Below are 22,245 nucleotides of genomic sequence, written 5' to 3' on the forward strand. Positions count from 1 at the left end.
CAGCATGTTTGGAATGGTTGCCAGGAGAAAGTCTCTTCTCTCTGAAAACAACATGGCCACAGTTGCATCTGAATAAACCACAAGACTTCTGGATCAGTCTCCACTGGACAGATGAGACCAAAGTAGAGATCTCAGGCCATAATGGACAGCACCAGATTTGGAGAAAACACAACACATCATATCAGATGTCTGGCACGGTGGTGGACGGGTCTTGTTTTGCATATCTGGGAACGTTTCATTCATTGAGTCAATGATGAACTTCTTTCTATATCAAGTATCCTGCAATCAGATGTGAATCTGTTATAGCTGAAGCTTGTCCCAAATTGGTTCATGCATCAGAATAATGAACCCAAGCACAACAACAAATCAATACCAAATTTGCTGAAAATGTCATTGGGAAAAATAGTTACTTCAATTTCTTGTTGCTAAAGATCTTTTTTTAAAAATCAAATCCCACAGCATAAAAATGTGAACAATTAAAAATTTCAATCAAATGATGTATTACACTTAATAAAGCATTGCTTTACATAATTACTTCATGTAGAAAGTGAGGCATGACTCTTCACATGTGATCTTTATGTTAGTTTGTGTTGTGAGACAACGTGGCCGGAGACACTGTGTCACAGAATTACCAGTTAACAATATGCAGTACTGTGCAAAAAGTACTGCATATTGTTTCTTCATGCTTTGTACTTTTTTGCCTCAAAAAAGTACAAAGAATGCTTTCAGAAACATAAATGATTGTTTATTGGCCCCAAATGTATTCCTGCTGCAGGACAATGACCCCACATGTCACAGGCTGGGTCTCTGACCCAGCGTTTTGAGTTTTATTTTGTAATTTTGAAGTTTTCATGTTAGTTTGGTGATTATAAGTTTGTATGTTATTCTTATTTAGGGTTTAGTGGAGGTTTAGGTTAGCAATTACTTATGATCTGTCTCCTCGGTTTCTGTGTTTGGTTCCTTGTCTAGCCTGTCATGTGTTTTAGCTCTGTTAAGCTTGTGTTGTCATGTCCAAGTCTCCATGTTTCCTGTTTTATTTTGAAAGAGTCTGGTGTTCTTTGCTCATCACTTCCCCTGTCCCGTCATTACGTTCATGTGTGTCAGCTGTTTCCCCAGGTGCCTCCACTTCCCCTGATCACCTTGTGTGTATTTAAGTCCTCTGTCTCCCTTTGTTCTTTGTCATGTCGTCTGTGTATCTTCCCCTCGTCATAGAAATCATCGTCAGTTCATAGCCGTCATCGTGTCTTAGTTGATTCATGGTTTCACAGTCTAGTTTGTTTTTCACTTTCATTTATGTTCCACGTATATCAGCCATAATAAAGGCTTGTCTTTTGTTTAAAGTTCATTTCCATCTCCTTGCCTGTGTCTGCTCCTGGGTCCACCTCTCTCACTCCACCCGGGCTGCCCTGCAGACCGTGACACCACAGTCATTAAGAACCATCTTCAGCATAAAAAACGAACAAGCAGTACTGGAATGGCTCCCTGATCTCGACAACATTGAGTGTGTCTGGGATTACATAAAGAGGCCAAAGGATGTGAGGAAGCCACATAAGATCTGTGGTTAGTTCTCCATGATGTTTGGAACAACCACCCGCCGAGTTCCTTTTTCACTAGCTGGGCCCATGTCCTCATTTTAAGTTTGACAGCGTTTTAGTAGGTAAAAGTGAATGCTTTGACATGAATTGAGCTGCGGTTTGGGGAAGGCCTCGAAGGGGACTGGCGATGGCTCCCAGGCCTGGCAGATCCCCGTGTACTAAATGGAAGTGAAGAAGTTGAAGAATGGAGAAGGAGGGAGGGAGGGTGGGGCACGTAAACGAGAATGATCGGCTTGGAGAACTAGGGGAACCTATATAGATGACAGCCAGAAGGAGCGTGTTTGGAGGCGTGGTCCTGCTCCTGAAATTCTGATACATAATCTCCAAAAAAACTGTGTGCAAGTGTACCGAGAAGAATTGATGCTGTTTTGAAGGCAAAGATTGGTCCCACCAAATTTAGATTTCTTTTGTTCATTCACTGCATTTTGATGATTGATGAAAATAAATGATTAACACTTCCATTTTTGAAAACATTCTTTGTTTCCAGCATTTTTTCTCACCTGCCTAAAACCTTTGCACAGTACTGTAAACCTTACGGTACATGACCACAAACTGGCATAAATCCCTGATCTGATGAGGACATCAAATCTTTCTTTTAGCATTTATGTTTTAACATGCAGCTGACAAGTCTAGGTCACAACGCTTTATTTCAACATTTTTCTGACAACAGTAATTCTGCTGTAGATTCTACTGTAGAAACAGGCGCATGAAGAAATAGAGGCTACAATGATACAAGGCTGACTGCTCTTCTCTGGTTTTGTTACTAGTTGAAAATCAAGGTTTGGCTACTTGGTTGGTCTGAATACACTCTGCTTTAGTGCCTTTCTGGGTCCCAGGTTATATGCAGCTAGCTTTGTGTTAGCATCTTCTTTGTAGATGGTTTGAAAGAGATGCTGCTGTGTTAGCGGTAATGTTTGCAGCTGCATTCTTGTCCACATCTCTACTCATCAAAAGCTGTAGACCGCTCGACACGCTTTTTTCTTCACAGGAACTAAATTGAGCTGATTTTAATGCGACTTTGCAGGAAAAGTGAATAAGTGAATAACTTAAGTAATGCAAGGAATAACATAATTGTTTGATTAGTTACTGCAATATTATTAGTGAATTTATTACAGTAAAGGTATAGAAAGATATGTAGGTGATTATAGGTGATGTGTTCCTTTGGAGTACTTAACATTTACAATAAATTTTGTGAGAATTTGCATTGTTAGACAACGAGCTGAGGGAGCTGTAAGTAAGTTATACTTACACGATTTGGCTGGAGCTTGAAATGTTATCTACAGTAAGTGGGTTTCAGCTTTGGAGGGAAGGACGTTTATTAAGACTTCTGCTTAAGCTTTACTATTTCCCTTTTCCAAATTCAACATTCAAGCACTTGTCAGGTAAATCTATCTTTAGTTATATATAGTTAAATATTAAAATCCTAATATATTTTACAATCAACAATATGATAAACAGACGCTGAAAGTTTCTCATTCATAAAAAGGGAGACAAAAGTACTGCGCTGCATTTAACAACCAGCACTTGTATCCTTAAGCCTTTACTCAGAAGGAAGAGTTTGTTAGCTCTGCATGCACGTAAAGCGTACAAAAACAGCATTTTTATTTTGTTGACACTTAGTTGACAACAAGTGTGGGATTCAGACACTTGTTGTGGGTTGATGCTGCGAGCGAGCAGTCAACTTGGTCCACTTCATATACTTCACATCATGATGAATTTATTTCTGTATACACAGCCCTCAGCAGAAGAGTTTGGGTCTAAAATGAGGCATCCTTTAGTTTGCATGAAAACCTGACACCTGCTCTTGCAAAATTCAGGGTACCAGATCACAACAATTTACTGCATTGTAGAGAAACACTGAACTTCACCACCCAAATAGATGTACAGTGAAATGTATTGGAAACAAGCATGTCTGTTCAATTTCAGGAGAGAAGCTTTCTCAGTATCTTTAGTCCTCTTGTCGGCATCCTCAACATTGACACTAATTCACACTTACGTCTTAGTCATTTCGCAAGGCTCTTATGCAAAGCAACTTATAATCAGTGCTACTCAACTAGGAGAGCAGCTGTAATCACAATCACTGAAAGCAGTCATTAAAAGATGGGTCCAGGAAAATAATAAAATAACCGTATGGTTAGTGGTTATGATACTACATTTGCAGTAACAGCTGATAGAGCGTGCGTGTCAAAAAAAATGCAAAGCAGGATCATGCATTAAACAGATAATTCCCTTCAGGGTCCATGCGGCTTTTGTTGCAAAAATTCACATTATTTCCTGACTTAATAAGGGTTAACATCTGAGCGGCGAGATATGCAAATCCTTACCCCAATTGTCCTATTCATTTCCCAGGCACAATTATATTCAACTTGCACATGAATATTCCGCTAAAGTCCCAAAGCCTAATGGAAAACATGATTGAGGTGGCCAGGCAAGGTGGCACAAGTGACTGGAGGAACAGCTACTCTGTCACCAATTCAGTTCTGTAATCACTGCTGGATGATGCATTTCAATGCTTCAGGTATTATTTTGTGTAGGCAGAAAATATCAAACAGTGCACACCCAATAGAGGCATGGATTAAGTCTCGATTTGTGAGACAAAAATATCAGTACACTGCATCTCTGTGTGTTTTAGAAAACCAGGGGATTTATATTTAGTCAACAAACTCGTATAGCTGCTGATTGGTTATGTCCGCTTCACGTTATGCTGTGACACCAGAGAGGTAGTAGGGGTTGATGGTGGGTTGTTGGAACTGCATGCAGTTAGGTTTACGCTCATAGTGACACCATGTTGTTGAGTTTTGAGGTGTGAGCGACACAGTTCACTCATGGGCCTTTGACATGCAACATCACACATTATTAGTCAGTGACCATAGCCTGGTTAGTCCTGGTTTATACAACTCCATGCTGAATCCAGTGTAACCTGAAACTATAAACCGAGGCTGTAAACACATTAGATAAGAGTTGCAACCAAGGTCACAGAAGAAGTGAGCCGAGGGCAGTTTTCCCATAAACTTCTATACAACCAGAATTGTGTGATACTGTCAGTGACACACCTTCATGCTTGTCTATCCTGTGGTCCATCTTGGCCTAATGTGTACCCAAGAACCCATGAAACATGAAATTCTTCACTTGCTCTAAAGAAATATCCTCTCTGGCAGCTTCCTTCCTTCCCGTGTTTCTTTGTAAAACTACCTGAAACACGTTGTCACATAATTACCATTTAAAAATATAAACCTACAGGCTGCAGTCACACACACCAACACAAATCCCCATCCTAATGGCGACACACATATGACCTTTCTCTTAATATTTAAGTATGAACACAAAGCCAGCAACACAAAGCAAAGATGAAAACCAGCAGAAAGAGACTTCAAAGCGATCTCCGCAGTGATTCTACTTTGGCAACATGAACAGGTAGAATGGGAGGCTGCAGCTGGACTGCTCATTGCTGCTTTTGTTTTTTGGTGAAGTTCAGGGTCCGGCGGCTGGGCTTGGGTCGGCATTCACTCAGCTAACATCACTGTGGGTTCTTGGCGAACTTTGAGTTAGGTTGTATAATGCAGTTGTCTCTGTCCTGGATGCAGTTTCCACTTTACCATCACAGTTTTGTTCTTTTGTGCAGTAAAAATAAAAGTAATGTCCATATCAATGCTGTAGACTGTGCCACTATTTTCCTACTCTAAAATACGAACTGAAATCAGCTGATTGTAGTGCAAGTGGAACCTGTAAGCGGAATGATAGGCAGGTGTGAATAACAAGTGTTGAGACAGTAGCACAAAAAGTGGCTTTAAAAATGCAAAGAAAGATTTGCACATGCACAAATAATCTTTCAAGCATGGAGCCAGTGTTTAATACTCAGGGGTTTACCTATTTGTACAGAAGAAGATTAAATAATGATATTGTAAGAAAATAGGTTCATTTTTCATTCACTAATTCACTAATATAATTCATTTCAGCTTTGTTCAAAGAGAAGGATCTATACAACATTAACATATGGGTATTCCCCAAAGGGAAAGCTTAAACGCACTATGAGCAACTACATTCATTCATACTGCAGAGTGCATTGGTTGTCAAATGAGCGTAATAAAAGTGTAGAAATGTCTCTGTAGCGTTTGAGTGTTCCATTTACAACGGTCCTACTAGTCCTTAAGGAAGATCAAGTGTTGCATTGGAGTGACAAGAGAGCCAAGACCCGGGAAGGGGAAGGATTTTTAGCTGTGTGCACATCATTTGCTCTATCTGACCATGAATGAAAACAAGTCATGTGCACAAAGAGTGCTAGCAGCAGAAGAATAAATCCATGCTCTTACAGCTGGTCACATTTAGGTACTGGAATGTTTCCTAAATATTGGATTAACTGCTTTTCCTGATACTCTTTTCATCATACTGTGTTCAGTGACAGCTGCTGTTTGAGTCTAGGCTGAGAGTTTCCCATCTGTTGTATCATGTACTACTTCTAAGCACTCAGCAATGGCAGTGGAGGGGTCAGCAGAAAACTGCTTTATGCTTTATGCTCAACGAGGGAAGAGTCATAGTCGACTTTCCCCACGCAGATTTTCTCAGCTGGTGTGGCAGTTCAGTTTTGACTGCCAGCATCATCACAAAGCAGCAGAAAAACAAGTTTTTAATGGCAGAACATCATGTTTTTGTCATAATACAGAATTGGGGGGGGGTTTAATAAATAAAGAATAAAGTGTCAAGATTTAGTTAGACCAATGGTTTAAGTAGCAACCACAAACAAAGCTCCATTTGACCCAATCACACAGAAAGAAGCATAGCAAAAATGATCTATATAGCACTCGTGTGGACACGAAGGTCTATTTAACTGTTAACAAGTTGAATATACAGTGAGTTGTCAGTTCTGATTTGCAGAAATTCATGCAAAAAGACCACTGAAGAAACCAGTGTGACCAGCACTTATTGTTTTTACCTACAAAAACATGATTGGACCAGCATTAAACCTGGAACGTCAGTCTTCAGAACTGTGTGACAAATAAAAATAAAAGGTATGTTTAAACATATTCACTCTTTATATTAAACTCTGTTGTGCAAAAAGCAACCAGGCAAGTGTAATTTTGATAGCACTCGCATGCAGTTCAATGACGTCAATTATGACATATTCTCTTGTTTTGGCTCCATCAAGGACATTTTATTTGTTGTGTTCTAGGTGTTGACTGTGATTACGCTTTCACAACGGCTGTGAGCAAGTCTTAAAATGCAAAAGTAATATTCATGCAGTGCGTCTACATTAAAGCGAGGAAAGGAAAGTTCTGTTTTTCCCGTAGTTGAAATGCGAGAAATGTATTTACATTCTCAGTTTCTTTTTCTATCAGAGTATAATTGTGTGCTCACCTGGACTTCGCACAGGGAAGTGGCTTTTATCCAAAAGGTTGCCTCTGCAGTGGCACGATCCTCCACCCACACCTCTCGCCAAGGGGTCTCGCCTCAGGTTTTATCTGGGATGCCAGCCCCACTCTTCACACTTTACTGTACAAACAAGCACCGGCACACATACACTCACTCAGAGCTGTAATTACTGTCAGGGCAGCCAGTGCAGAGAAAACGGGCTGCAGCCAACTTGCTATAAAGTCTTTCCAGCTGGCTCGTTGTCCATGTGGATTCACTTTATTCCGGCTATTTTAAGAACAACAGGAATCCGCCTGATTAGAGATCTGTTCAGGGATTGGATTGTTGTCGCAGAAAAGCCTGTTATGACTTAATATCCTCATTTATTTGTCCCATTTATGTTTCCTGCCATTATTAGGAAGTTGTTTTGCAACAGCCACATTATGTCACATCTCCAACTTCTGCATTAATCAGCTGTCTCTTTCTTTTCTGAGCACATCGGAAGAAAAACGTTCCAAAACACGGAATTCTGATTGGTGAGTGAATGAGGAAAAAAATACTGGTTAATCTTTTTCAAGCTCACATGTCCAGTGGTACCTAATGGACAGGTGATGATGAAGTAATGCTTTAGTACTGAGTTAGCACTGAGTACAATGAAGCACTCTGCTTCACAGTAATGATGAGATGATGATGATGATGAAGTGACGAAGGTCTACTTCATTTTATATCTCACTAAATGTGATGCTCGAAAACATTAACACGAAAAAAGCAGTAGACATAGAGGCTTCACAGATAACGATGAACTGATCATTGGAAAGGTACTTATTAACAAGTTCTGATTACGAGTTCTGATTAATTCCTAAGCAAATTTTGAATGAACTTATCTTTAAATAACCATGAATATTTAATTTGAAGATACTTATTAACTAACAATAATTATCATTTGTCACTGGTTCCATGCAAATAATTACGATTTTGTCACTTTGATCACATTAATTTTAATTATTACACACTGCATGACCTGGTGTGTTCTCCCATCTTATAATGACTCCCAGTATAAACCAGCACAGAAAACTCTTTTCTTAGAGAGACGACTTTGGGTGGCACATTTGCGTTGTCACCTGGAGCACACAGAGAACGTGGCTGTCACAACTTCTTCATCTTCATATTTCAGGTGATGGTCACTTTGCTTCTACTAGCAAAAAAAAAAAAAAAAAAAAAAAGCCTGTCTGTTTTTGTGTGAAAGCATAAATGACAGTCAAGTTGCATGATGTACATGGAGTCATAAGCTGTATGCATTCTAAGTTGCATACATTTTAACTATAAATTTTCATACTGGCATCTTTACAGTTAAGGAAATCACAAATAAGCAGTCTGAAACTAGGATGCCAGCTTACAGCAGCTGGTTGTCATAGTTACACAACAGTCCCTCAGCAGATATAAATAGTTACTGTCTAAGCAAGTGAAGAAAAGATTTGTCACTGTAAACAGACCTCAATGAAATGCTGACACACATCAGCCCTGATCGTAGTTTGACACACCTGAGTAACAACGAGCCAAAAGGACTCAAACCAGATCTGGGTTACAGAATTTCCTGAAGAGTAGAAAACTTGCAGTCCCACACCAGAGTAGCTCATCCACAGGGAGAAACACAGCATTCCTTTACTCCAGCTACTCGTCCACATTTCTTATTAAATGAATAAATCCATAACCACTAACTGCAGATGTGCTGATAATAACTCTGGAGTTAACATCAGCACAAAAACTGATTGAGTTTCTGTGTCTCCTGTAGGTGTAATGTGCACGTTGCTCAGTACTTTTCCCCATGTAGTGTAGGTTTTGTTCACTCTGTGGAAATCCTCTGTCTGACCACTTACATGTACAAATCTGTGATTACTCCATGCACATCAAACAGAAAGCAAACAGCTTCTCTGTGAAACTCACCTCACTTTTTTGTTCTTGATGAGTCGAGGCCAGAGCCCATACACCACACAGCAGAGTTTTTAGTGGGAGAGGAATTTAAATGACCAGGCTTTTTAGTAGTTTAATAAGTTAGATTAGTAAAAAGGTCCATACAGGAACAATATTGAGGTGAAAGCAGAACCTGTTTTCATATGTGCCCAAAGTGAATTTTATCCATTTGATTATATTTTGGCCTTTTTGCCACTATGAGAAAAACAGAACATGGCCACTCTATTAATTACAGGGTATGCTGTATTGAAATATCATATAATCTCCTGGTTTTGGTTAAAGAATTCACTCTATCTCTGAGTTTAGCTGAAAGGGCCCAGAAAAGTGATTCATTGATGATGTTACAGTTTACATATGGGGCACTGAATATATGAGAGTATTTGCTGTGCAGTAAATTATATCTGCTCTAAGCTGAACAACCTTCCCTTGACGGCTTTGTAGAGCTGCAGGGCAGTGCACACTAAACCAATCAAAGTAATAACAAGAAAGAAAGGGAGGATATAAGAGGGAAGGAAGAAAGGAGATAGATACAAACAGCTTTTGCTGATGAGGGTGAGCCAGTGGGCCGCTGGCTGTTTGTTCCACATCAGAATGTCAAGCAGGGCAGCAGCAGCCTGAGCTGAGTCACAGAAGTGAAAATAATGTTGAGCGTTGGAGAAGTTTGAGTCTTTTAAGACTCCCAGGACCCACAAGTCAGCCACAACTCAAAAGGAGTGCAGATAAGGCTGAGTACTGCCCACACTGAATCGTCACAGCTAGGATTTCCTCCTCCAGGAGATGCGTGTGTGCTTAGTTGAAATAAACCTTGAGTAAACAGCGCTTGATGCATTCAGTTCTTGCTTTCTGTGAATGTATCCCAGTAGGCTACGGACGAGAGGCTGCAATAATGCTTTGGTGTTTTCACACCATAAACCATAGGCGGAACCAGCTGTCAGGTGTCATTTCAACGAGCACAGACACATTTACTGGTATGTGATACTCACCTTGTGGGAAAGTTGTAAAACTAAAGTTGAGCAGAGCAATGAACAGGAGCAATTATGTATCTGTTATTACTGCAAATCCTGCTCATTGCTACACCACCACTGGCACTAGCCTACAGCTGGCTCAGATCAGCCACCCAACAGCACGCACGTTGCTGCTGTGGGTGGTGTGAATATTGTCACTCCTCAAGGAGTCCAGAAACCTGGACTGGATCATTTTTGTGTGAGAGTATCGAGTCTCTCAGCAATCCATGGCAAAAGTGCCTAATCCAATCAGTCATTGTCAGCTCATATTGAGGCCTGCATTTGTACTGTAGCTCTCAAGAACAGCAAGTGAAAAAATCAGGTGGCAGGGTGCATGAATCTGCATTTGTTAACACTGATGCAGTCTGAGTGCAGGGCGAAGGTCCTGCTGCTGGCTAAGCAAGGTATATGAGAAATAACAGGCATTTGTATGTTTTATATTTTAACAATCATGCTTACAGTATATTTAAACATGTAAGACATAATAGATGTCTTAATCCAGGATAAATCTGCACGCTAGCAACTTATGCTAACGCATTCCCAAAGAAAAAGAGCATGTTGCCTTAATAAATTTAGCATGTATGTTTAGTACAGTGCTAACATTAGCTAATTACTCCTTAACGATATTACAGTTGAACCTTCTACTAAAATACACGCTAAAAATAAGACAAAGTTTGAAACGATGTGTGTTATTGTTCCGTGCCCAGTGCCAGATGTTGTGTTTTAAAGCATGAGTGCTTTATCCAAACCTTCTCAAGGAAAGCTTCCTGTTTTCAGCCTCAAGCTTAGTATTTGACAACGCTACCTCAACAAAGGTCATGGTTAAGTCTAATATGTTTTCCTCTGCAATGTCATTAAGTCATTAAGTTAACTCAATGACAGGTTTGCATTAGTAAGGTAAAATGCAGAAGCTATAAAGCAATACATTAATTTCTGTGTTGGTTCCACCCTTGGGCTTACATGCACCTGTGCAACCTAAAGAGCTTCACATTCAGGTTTTGTGATAGTCTTATGGGTAAGTTCAATAAGGAAGATCTACAGTCTCACATCTGTCTGCTCCCAGGTGTTGCCGGCTAAATCTAAGCTTCACATCACTTCCACTTGTCAAGCTGTTTGCGACATCACTGCTCTAGTCCAGGGGCTCCTGCTCTAATCTCTTTCACAGGCGGGGTTCTGTTCCACCGAGACGGGCCATTGGCATCTAAACACCAAACACCTCTATTTAAATTCTGTACATCAATACATCTTGTTCGTTCTTTCTAATGATGTTTCCTTTTTAAATTTTATCAAACGATGGAGAATTATGGGATTACATGTTCGGGAGTATTTTGATTACAGAAATGACAATAATGGGGGTCGGTATCAAAGCAGGGTCTGTTTGGACTTCATTTATGGAAATGGACTGGCTTCTGTATAATGCTTTTCTAGTCTTACTCACCGTAGAGTGAAAACCAACAGAATCATAAATTCACACAGTGCTTTATTTTACGCAGTTTAAGGATTTTATCTACCTGACACTTAACATAACATGCATTTCTTTGTCGCTCCAAAACCCTTAGTTTTAGAGCAACATAATGTCTCCTTAGTGTCCTCAACCTTTTCCATGATCTCTTGATGTGTCCAGAAAACCTCACCTGGGATACATCCAGGACTCATCCTAGTCAAATTCTAGTAACCGCTTCCTTTAGATGTGGAGGAGCATCAGTTCTACTCTGAACTCCTCACCCAACACTAATGTTGAGTTCAGACACCCTTAAAAGGAAACTTTTTTTTCTCCACTCCTTGTATAAGTCATCCTAATCTTTCAGTCAATACCCACACCTTGTGGGCAGAGGTGAGGTTAGGAAAATGGATCAACCAGTAAATGGATAACTTTACATCAGCAACGCATCTCTTGCTACACACTAGAGCACCACAGTCTCAGCATCCCTGCTTATACTACACCTATCCATCTATCATTCCCCTACTCCATTCTTTCTCCCGCCACTCAACTGCCTCAATTCTCTGGCTACACAAAAAACATATTAACAATGGTAAGACATGGACAGTCTGAAAATCCACCGGATGGGTCTATTTAACCCAAAGAAGTCCTCACAGACAAAGTGCAAATGGCCACTCAAGTATCCTTTGGAACTGGCCCTGTGTCCTGTAACCAGATTGAAAATGTCTCCATGAGGAAACTAACAAATTCAAGGTTAATCTCATCCATCCCTGGATTCCTGTCACCAAGGAATTGTATTAAATACCTCTGTAATCATAACCCAATGATGAGCCAGTTGTTTCCCTTGTCTCCAGATTCAGTTGTGTCTTCTCTTTTTAGGCCATCAACTGGATTTAGTAGATCATCAAATATTCTTTCCACCACTATGTCCCAAGTTAGCAGCACTACCAAAGCTGCACTCTGCATTGCCTGTCGGTACCTGTCAGCTGCCTTCAGAGGCTTGACAGGACTCTTCATCTCAATCATTCCCCATCTGGCTCACTGCTTGCTGATGCAACATGCACCAACAACCTCACAGCTCAGTGCAGCCTCCTTAGCAATAAAGGTACACATTATGTATTTGTGTGCACCAGACCTGGTACCATGTTTCAAATAGACCACTTCATTTTCAGAGTGCAGGCTTACTTGTTGTTCGTAGACTTTTCAAACTCAGAATGGGACATAGCATTTTTAAATAGAAGGCTTTTCTCCCGTGTTACTGGATTTACTAGGGCTAAATCTTTCAATTTTAACAAGCTCGCAGTTAGAGCTGGCTCATGTGACTCTGAGGTAGCATAGTCATTTGCACATGTATTTCAATAGATGTAAAGATCATTACAATGATCTTTTGTTTTTGTTATACATGATGTGTTTATTCAAAATTCTAATAGCCAGATCTTTGATTTGATATCAATGTAGGAAACAAAAGAGAACAAAAAATGAGCATTTTAAAATTATATAAATCACTATTATTACCTTTAAGGTAGCAAAAGATCTTCCATTTACAATCATCAAAGAAAAGAGCCCTTAGATTGTGCATATGTCTATTAATAATCATCTATAAGTACAATGAAATGCTAGACTGACTCTGGGGTCACACACTCAGTGATGCACCATAGACCTTCTTTGAAAGCATACAAATGTTTCAGTATATACATGTTGCTGTATAATTACAAACATTTGCAAATGATGGAAATACATATTCAGCAACCAGTGTCATTAACAACTGGAGCTGCTTTTACAGCCCCATCCTTTAAAATCCCCTTCAAGTACCCACTTGAATATTGATTAGTGAACCTAACTACTTAAAGTTGTTTGAGAAATCCCCTTCTTGTATTCATCTTGTTAAATGACTGCATACATGCGTAATCAACAGCGCCTTTGAATGTTACTGCTAAAGAAGACATGCAAAGCAGCTTATGCAAACTGGGATTCAGTGCTTTTCCTGACAGCCCATTCTTATGCTTTGGACACAGAGCCTTGTTTGCTAAAAGCTGTTGAGGAGTCATTACACAAAGCTTTTGCTATAATTTATCTCTAAGTGCAGTGCCATTAAGTCAAAACGTTGTGATATGCAGAGCCAACCAGGCCTTCGAGTCTATTTATATCTTACTATTGTCTTTTTTATTATTGCTATTTTACTTGCGAAGGTGTAGACCAGTTGGCAAACCACAGAGCCTGTCAAACTGTCAGCAGTTATAAAAGCAACTCACAGCAATCAAATGTCAGGCTACCAGTAGGATAGCATAGAGGGAGCAGAAAACAAAAAAGAAAAGAAAAGGTAATTACAGTGCTGAACAATGCAAGATAAAAGTTTAATGCATTATGTCAAGAACAAAACTGTTTTTTCTTAAGCTTTGCAGTTTCTTGTGCAGCAAAATAGGAAGAAATTCTTCAAATGCATTATTTTTTATTGGGTTTGCAAAAGTGAAACCACAGTAAAGTTCTGCCATGCAAAACAAAAGGAAGGGCACTGTCAAATTTTTTAATGCTGATATCTTGAGATCAAAAGTTAATAATATGGTTACCCAAGCTTGGAAAAACGTAACGCTAATTGTCATATCCTTATTAAAGTAAATTAGCAAAGGATAACCCTAATGCATGAATCATATATTAATACTTGCTACATTTTAAACATGATCCACAAAATGCACAGAAAAAGCATGTGTCCATATTTCAGGGGATTTCTCCTTGGCTGCTATTTAGTTCTCATCTTTCTGAGATATAACTCCTAATGTCTGATAACATTTCTTTGATGAATGAATGAAATGTTGACATTAATTCTACCTTTAATAATTGCAAGTTCTTAGCTTCCGTACAAGAACACCCTTAAAACATGTTATTGACCCAAGAGTGAAGTCAAAGGATAATAAGGTGGTATAGACTCATTTAAGCACTGCAGATCTGTCTGTTTCTGCTGGTACCGTGTACACACGTCCAACTTGCTTATTGTGACAGTGGTACAAACACACACTTCATGACCTGAGCCTCATTCAGATAAATGTCAAAAGTCTTTACTGAGCCATGATTTGGTACACAAAAATGTATTCTAAGGCTAAAGCAGAGCGAAAGCGCAAAGCAAAGGAAGAGCCAAAAACATAAAAGCTGGATTCGGTACCCAAAGGAATACACAGGGAGTAATGGCTGGACCACCAGGCTCAGAAGTAATAAGTTGACCTGGCACAGGGGAAGAGGAACAAAGAAGCTAAATATCACAATGAGGAGGATGATTGGCACAGGAAAAACTAATTAGAGCAGGCAGAGATCAAAAAAGGTGGGAAATCCAAGAATAAGGTAAGGTATCAGAAACAAAAGTTGAGTAATTTAAAACAACCAAAACAAATAATTAATCAAAAGCGTAATCGTTTACAGCAGCATGCAATAGCATGTAGTACAAATCCTCTATATAGTAATACATGGGTGTCAAACATACAGGGGCCAGAATCGACCTGGCAAAAACTGCAATCTGCCCTGCTGCCTGTCTTTGGAAAATGTGTAGGAGAACAGAAATTATGGACTTTTAATTGTGTTGTCATACATTTTACAGATTTTCCTGCTAATAAACATCTCCCCTATGGCCAGTCATGTTACACCAAAGTAATCAAGTTATAGTTTTAACACTGAATCCCAAAGAGTCATGCTGACGGATTTCTTTCTGTTGAAATAGCACTTCAGTCTTTAAGATATCTCAGGGATTAAAAGTGTGGTTAAACTCTGTACACAGACAGAAAGGGCTGACCCCGCCCACATAAACTCAGTGTGGTGGTTGTGATGTTAAAGGAGTTTGAAATCCTTGAAATAATGAACTTAAATCTACTGTACTTTAGTTTATATCTACACGTTATACATGTTGTGCTTTCTGCAGATAGCAGAACTATATAGTTGTGCTCAGACAACCATGGCCATGAATGTCATGGTAATTATGGACTTCTTCTTTGAAATGTTCCTTTGTCAGGAAGGAAATGACTGCACAGCACCCTTAGTGACTTAAAAATGCAATAGTTTGAATTCATATAGAATTTTATCAGATCCACACATGATCAAAAACTAACATTCCTGCACATGATGAGTGCATGTGAGCTTTCTGACCACAGCCTTGGAAATTGCAGAGGTATGCTACAGGCTCTAGGATAAGATCTTGTGCATGAAACCAGACTACTCATTATCTACTACCTTATACTGACGTATGCTACAATATTGAGCCATTACTAAATCTGCATTTGCAAATCAGCAGCATCTGGTGGAATGAATTTAAAACAGAATCCACTGAATGTTAGGTAATTTAATCCCCATGAAGTCTTCCTGCAAAGCCTAGTAAATCCAGATCAAAGTACAACAGTTTCATCTGAAAAGCTGAGTTGATACAAGTAGCATAAAATGGAAATACTGTGCGCATTACTCGAGCTAATGCCATTGAAAGACACCGCTGTCTATCTTACATTTAAGTAGAAGGTTATTTAGCATTGTGATCAGTCAAGCTCACTTTTAGACATACTCTCCCTGATTGGGTTGTTGTGCCTACTGGTGCTGCAGAATCCAAAGGTTTCTCCCAACTCATGGCATGCTATGTGAAAATCAGTACATTACTTACTAATGGATAGTGCATGTACACCGTTTGGGGACCATGCAGGCTTTTCTCTAATAAGTGAGAATTATTCAAAAGCATCAAAACTGGGAACAATAATATTAATAGTTTGTTGCTTCCACTGCCTATAAATTTGTGTCTGAGTCTGTGGATTGTTAGTGGGAACTTTTCTAACAGTTGTTGTGCAATAACAGATGTTATTTTAGATATGCACAAGGGGTTAATTAATACAAGAGTTGCCCTGCTTAAATATTCCTTAAATACCTCTCTTTGAGAGAACCTCACACGTTTGGATCACTGGCTCAGACTTTTAAAAGGAGTCACGCTGAGAAACCCGTGTCTCACTTCATTTAGCTGCCTACTATGTGGAGATTTCAGCGGGAAGTGAGTCATTCCCTCCTGTTTCTGTGCTGCTGGTGAAGAGATGAGCTACACGACCCCGGCGCATGATTAATTAGTGATCATTATCCCATCTCCGCTCCTCTCAGTGGGTGGTGTGCTTTTGTCCTTGCCTTTATTAGTATAGCTAGCTACACAACCAGCCGCCTTGGGCGTGACTGTGGGGCATGGGAATGCGCGTGTCGCAGAGGTCTGGCAGAGACTGTCCGATTTTGCGATCATGCGCGTTTCTTTTATTTTAGTGTTGCGCTTTTCTCTGTGAGATCAGGATGAAGAGGGGAAAATGAGGAAGGAAGGGAGGAAGGAAATGTTCAATGGGGTGACAGCCAGGGTGTCATTAGACTCCTTTCAGACGGGGGGGTGAGCGGTAGTGTTAATGCGCTCGAGCTAAAAAGCAGCTCATTCATTAAAAAATAAAACTGAACAAAGTTTCAAATGAATGTTCATTCACCAAAAAAAAAAAAATTAACATTGGCTTGGACATTTTGAAGAAATGTTGCTTTCCTTCAGTAAAGGTACTGGATACGTGCGCAATCAGGTGCCTCTTCTTTCTGTGCTGATTATGGCGCAGTATAATTCAGACTACTACTGTAATGTGACAATTCTGATGATTATTTCACCCAAATAGCTCATTTGAGTACAGGGTAATTACCCAGTGACATCATGGATAGTGCACCCATATTCTGAAATGTATTCAGGATTTAAATGACTGGCTCACCTGGGACCAAGGCCTACAGTGACTGCTATTACCTGAGCAGGGCCTCATTTAAAATTATTTAGCGCCTTACCTAAAAAAACAAATCTGAAAAGTAAAGCCTGGAATCAAATTAGAGATTAAAAAGATTCTAAAACATACCAATTATAATGTTTTCATGTTGTTTTGCCACTGTTGATCTGCTCTTGCGTGTATTCTTCCACTGCATTCAGAGTTCACTGAATGTGTGTGCGCGCACCTCTGCGGATCTGCTTTAGAAGATTAGATTTTTTAGATGTCTCATGTTTTCCTCTAAGAAACAATCTCATTAGATTAGATCTTTAAAAGGGGAGAAAAAACACAAGTAATTTTATAAATGATAGAAATTTAGTCGAGATTTAAAAGGATTAAAAGAGTGACTTCACTCCTGACTTTAGCTTTAAAATTTTTAGGGCAGGATTGGAGTAGTGCAGCCTTGGATGGATTTTTTACCTAACTGAAAATGAATATATGTATAAAACATAGATATTTAAGTTACTGTGGTATTAACATTTATAGTGATTTTTCCACACTACGTCCTCTACAATTTCACTTATGGAAAAGATAAGCTGTGCCTCTAATTTTTGAGTGCTCTCAGTCCAGGGAGGGCTACTCCATAAAAGCAGCCCCGAGCCCTTAAAGCTGACCCTTCTCTTAACACCTACTCGGACAGACTGCACACCTTCTGATTACCTCTCATCTGGTGTGCTGTGGCCATCAGACTCTCCAATTACATCTGCTAATGGAGCAGCCTCTCCTCCAACCTGGCCTTCCATCTAGTTACGTGTGAGGGAGCAAATGTGAGACAAGAAAAAGCAAGATTGCTAGAATTCAGGAGAGAGGTACTTGTTGCTTTTTTCCCCCGAAAAGGGAAGAAAAAAAGTGAATTTGCAATGAAAAATCAGTTTACACAGTTTGAAAGATGGTAATGCACAGTTGTGACAAATAAAAAAATGTAGATGCATTTAGACCCCTAATAGGAGTTTTGGTTTCCTGTTTGCAACTTCATGACCCTAAAAAAGCCAAAATATTTAAAAACAACATAACATATTTAAAGATGTGAAATGATATTAACCTGGTAATAATACTGAAATTATTCTTTTTCCAAAGGCAACAGCTGTGGCAGGTCTCAGCAAAACAAATCCAAGTGACTTACTTTCACAAATTATTCTGCAGTGACTCACCAGCATTTTCTGGTTACTCACTGGTAACCAGATTCACACTGTTGGCCTTTTGCAATATGCCTTGTGACTCTAAGTTGCTGCACTTGACCACAGAGGGCACTCTGAGTAAACAAATACATGCTGTGGTGATACTGAATCATATGCAGCAGTATCTGCTGTCATTGCTTTGACTATACTTTTTGAACTGTCAAGTAATCCACACACGCCGAAGCTTGACATGATGTGAACACACAAATTGCTTTATTTGCTGCCACTGCTTTACAGCATATTGGGTTAGAGGTGAGTGAGGCCCCTCTGGATAATGTCAGTGGCTTTTAACATGACACTGTAGCAGCACTCACGCAAATAATGAAACAGCCTTGCTCTGGGAGGTTAATATAGGGCCAAAGCTCTCCATGCGGCAGAGACAAATAACATGCAATATGCAGTTAAATCTTAAAGATCTTCTGAGTGTGTTCTGTAGACTCTGTGGATACAGGAGCTCTACATACACTATTCAAAAACTAAATAAATAAAGGAATAGTTTGAAAACATATCAGATCTTAATGGGAAAAAACCATGCTGGAAATCTACACTGATATGGACTGACCAATGTGTCAGGAATGAAAGGATGCTACATCATTTGACAGAAATTAAAATGATCAACCTACAGGGGGCTGAATTTAAAGACCCCCCCAAAAGCAGGTTTTATCCATTTTGCAATTTTTGCTTGCAGCAACTCGAAATGTCACTCAGTAGTTTGTATGGCCCTGACGTACTTGTATGCCTGACAACTTCCGGACACACTCCTAATGAGATGATAGTCTGTGTTCTGGATCTCCTCCCAGATCTGGATCAGGACATCACTGAGCTCCTGGAGAGTCTGAGGTGCAGCCTGGCAGGATGGACCTGCATAATGTTGCAGAGGTGTTGTGTTGGATTTAGGTCAGGCGAGCGTGCGACCCAGTCAGTGTTATCAATTCCTTCATCGCCCAGGAACTGCCTGCATACTCTCGTCACATGAGGTCGGGCATTGTCGTACACCAGGAAGAACCCAGGACCAGTGTGGGGTCTGACATTGGGTCCAAGGATTTCATCCTAGCCTGTAGAGGTCTGTGCGTGCCTCCATGGATATGCCTCCTTAGACCATCACTGACCCACCACAAAAACCAATGATGTTGAATGGTGTCACAGTGAGATTATGCTCTCCATGGCTTCTCCAGACCTCTTTATATCTGTCACATGCACTCAGGATGAAACTGATGCCATCAATGAAAAACACAGGACACAAGTAATTCTGGGTTTTCTATGGCAAATGCCTTAAATTTTTTTGAGCTACCATCTAACAATGACATCATGAATGTGAGCATAGTTGATCCTTAAATCAGGCATTTTTATTTAAAAGGAATAGTCTGACATGCTGAAAAACACATGCATTTGGTTTCTTACCAACAGTGTGATGAGGCAATAAATACCACTTTTCCCATCTGAAGGATAAATATAAAGCCATTTGACATGTTCCAAGCTAACCAGTTGATGGTTTATTTAATGTATGCTAAATATGCTGTGTACCATACGCAGCATATGCTGTTCACTGCACGCTCATTTAACTCTGGGAAAGAAAACAGCAAAACGATTTTTGTGTCACAAAGTGTCAGACTATTCATTTTAAAGGCACACGATGTGCTTACAATAGATACTGTGAGATAGATAACTGCTTGAAAATGTATGTGTTCTTTACATTACAGTGACAATCTTTTGCCTGTTTGCTAAAATGTCACAAGATCTTTGCTGTTAACCCTGATATATGACTGCAGGCTACTCTTTGATGCACTATCACATCACTTGCTAAAGAAAACCTGGTAAAACTTTGGAATACGGCAGGAAACAAATAAATAATTATATTGTAAGTAAGCAGCATAAATTTCACGACTACACTGTTTTTTGGGGGGCCGTAGTATGGAGTGTTTCAATCCTCGTTGTTTTACATCTTTATTTAACAGTAATTTGATGTGGATAATGGATGTTCTACTCAGGTGTTCTTTTATTACACCAATATAAATGTGATAAAGGCTGTTATTACAATCAAAATTTGCAGGACTATGTGACCTTATAATGACGGAGCCAAGTCGGACACTATTTTCTGTCTCTCACAATCACTGTTTAAACATAACTTTCAAAAAATGTGCAGGAAAGGAGTATCTCATTTCCTGTAAAATACCTGGAAGTCAGGCAAGGTTAAGCTACTACATAAAACGGCCTGTGCCCCAAAATGTATCGTGTTGTTATAATGTATTGTGGGGAAATATTGTGTGCTTTTTTTTTTTTTTTTTTTTTTTTTACAAAATTACAGGGAAACAGTATTTCTACTTTGTCATGAAATTTATGAAGTTATGTGAAATTACTTCCACAGTACTTAAATTTAATAAAATTATAATTATTTATTTGTTTCCCCCTTAATCTAGTGTTCCTATCTTAAAGTACTGGTAGGCAAATCTATTTACATTACAATTTCAAATAAAATACATTGAAATTCCTTTTAAAAACAGGGGAATTATGCCCATTTGTTGGACGGCTGTATTATAAAGTTTCCCCAAAAACCCAAATTAACAAATATCAGCACTGCACTGCTACCTTCTAGCCTCCCTTCAATGCCTATGTGGAGCTGCTCTTCATATGCTTACACAATTTAGCTTTGTGAGTTATCTACTCCAGCTTTAAAACCCTGTGCATCTGCAGGCAACAGGATATCCTGCTGAGAAATGTGGCAGGATAACAGCTGCTTCTGATTTCTCTGGGCTTGCTCGATCATGTCCGATGGCAGTGAAGCTTTTAGAGGACTGTCACAGAGCAGAGTGGGGCCATTATACACTCTCTCCACCACTCTGATGGAAAAAGGGTTGAGCCCATCAGAGCGGTGCTGAGAGCCTCTATGCTGACAGACCGTGGCCAGACAAAGGGGAATCTATCTGCGTCCGAGCCCTCCACGGGAAGTCTTTGACATCCCCAGCCAGCTGTGCTGTGATGGAGAGCTTCTTCCATCGTGTTTATCGACTGAGAGCTGTCCTCTAATTGAAAAGAGCTGGAATGGAGACTGTCACTTTGATTCCCTCTTCATGAATAACTCATCGATAGCTTTATGAATCACTAATCAATGATCAGAATCAAAGATCAGACGCGCGTCCCTGCAGAACTTAGTTGGAGGAAAACACTCATGACTTTGCCTCATTAGACTGAAGTGTAAATATCACCTTACCATCTGTCCATACAAGAGGCTGCAATTATCTACACTTAAAAATAGAGACCTTCATAAAATGGGTTCCATCCAGCCACAACACCCATTAACCTGAACCATGCATTTTCATTGCTACATGAGATTGCATCTTGGACACCTGTGGCTACGTATCTTGGAGATGCAAGGTGAAAACACCAGCAGCCATTGCGATTGGTTAAAATCTACATTCCTTTAGATAAATAAACTTCACTCACTCGATTGTGTCAGCAGTTCCCAAACAATAGTCGGAGTTTAGGAGTTAAATACTACAGATGGGCTTGGCGTGACCTTTGCTGAACACTGCTTTGATATCATACATTCTGGTGAGTGAGTCTGCAATTGGTGTGAGCCGAGCAGAAAAAGGTCAACACAGCATTCAGCCATACCTTATATTTAGGAAAGTGGATTGTTTCTTGGAAGTGAAAGGCTACTTCACCCAGCAGAACTACTCCACTACATATACACACACAAAAAGGTTGAACCCTATAGTTTTTAGAGAGAACATTTCCCTGTTTTCAATATATGTTAACAACTATTTTAAAGGTAACTGAGATAAAAGGAGAATACATGAGAGTCTATTATCTATAGACTAAACTTGAGCTTCCTTTTATGCTTATTGTGTTTGGTTAGTGAAGAGTCTGGGAAGGTCACATTTAAATAAAAGATGTTCTTGCTAAATACTTCACAGCATGTTG

This window comes from Oreochromis niloticus, linkage group LG12, assembly GCF_001858045.2.
Source record: "Oreochromis niloticus isolate F11D_XX linkage group LG12, O_niloticus_UMD_NMBU, whole genome shotgun sequence".
Taxonomy (NCBI): Eukaryota; Metazoa; Chordata; class Actinopteri; order Cichliformes; family Cichlidae; genus Oreochromis; species Oreochromis niloticus.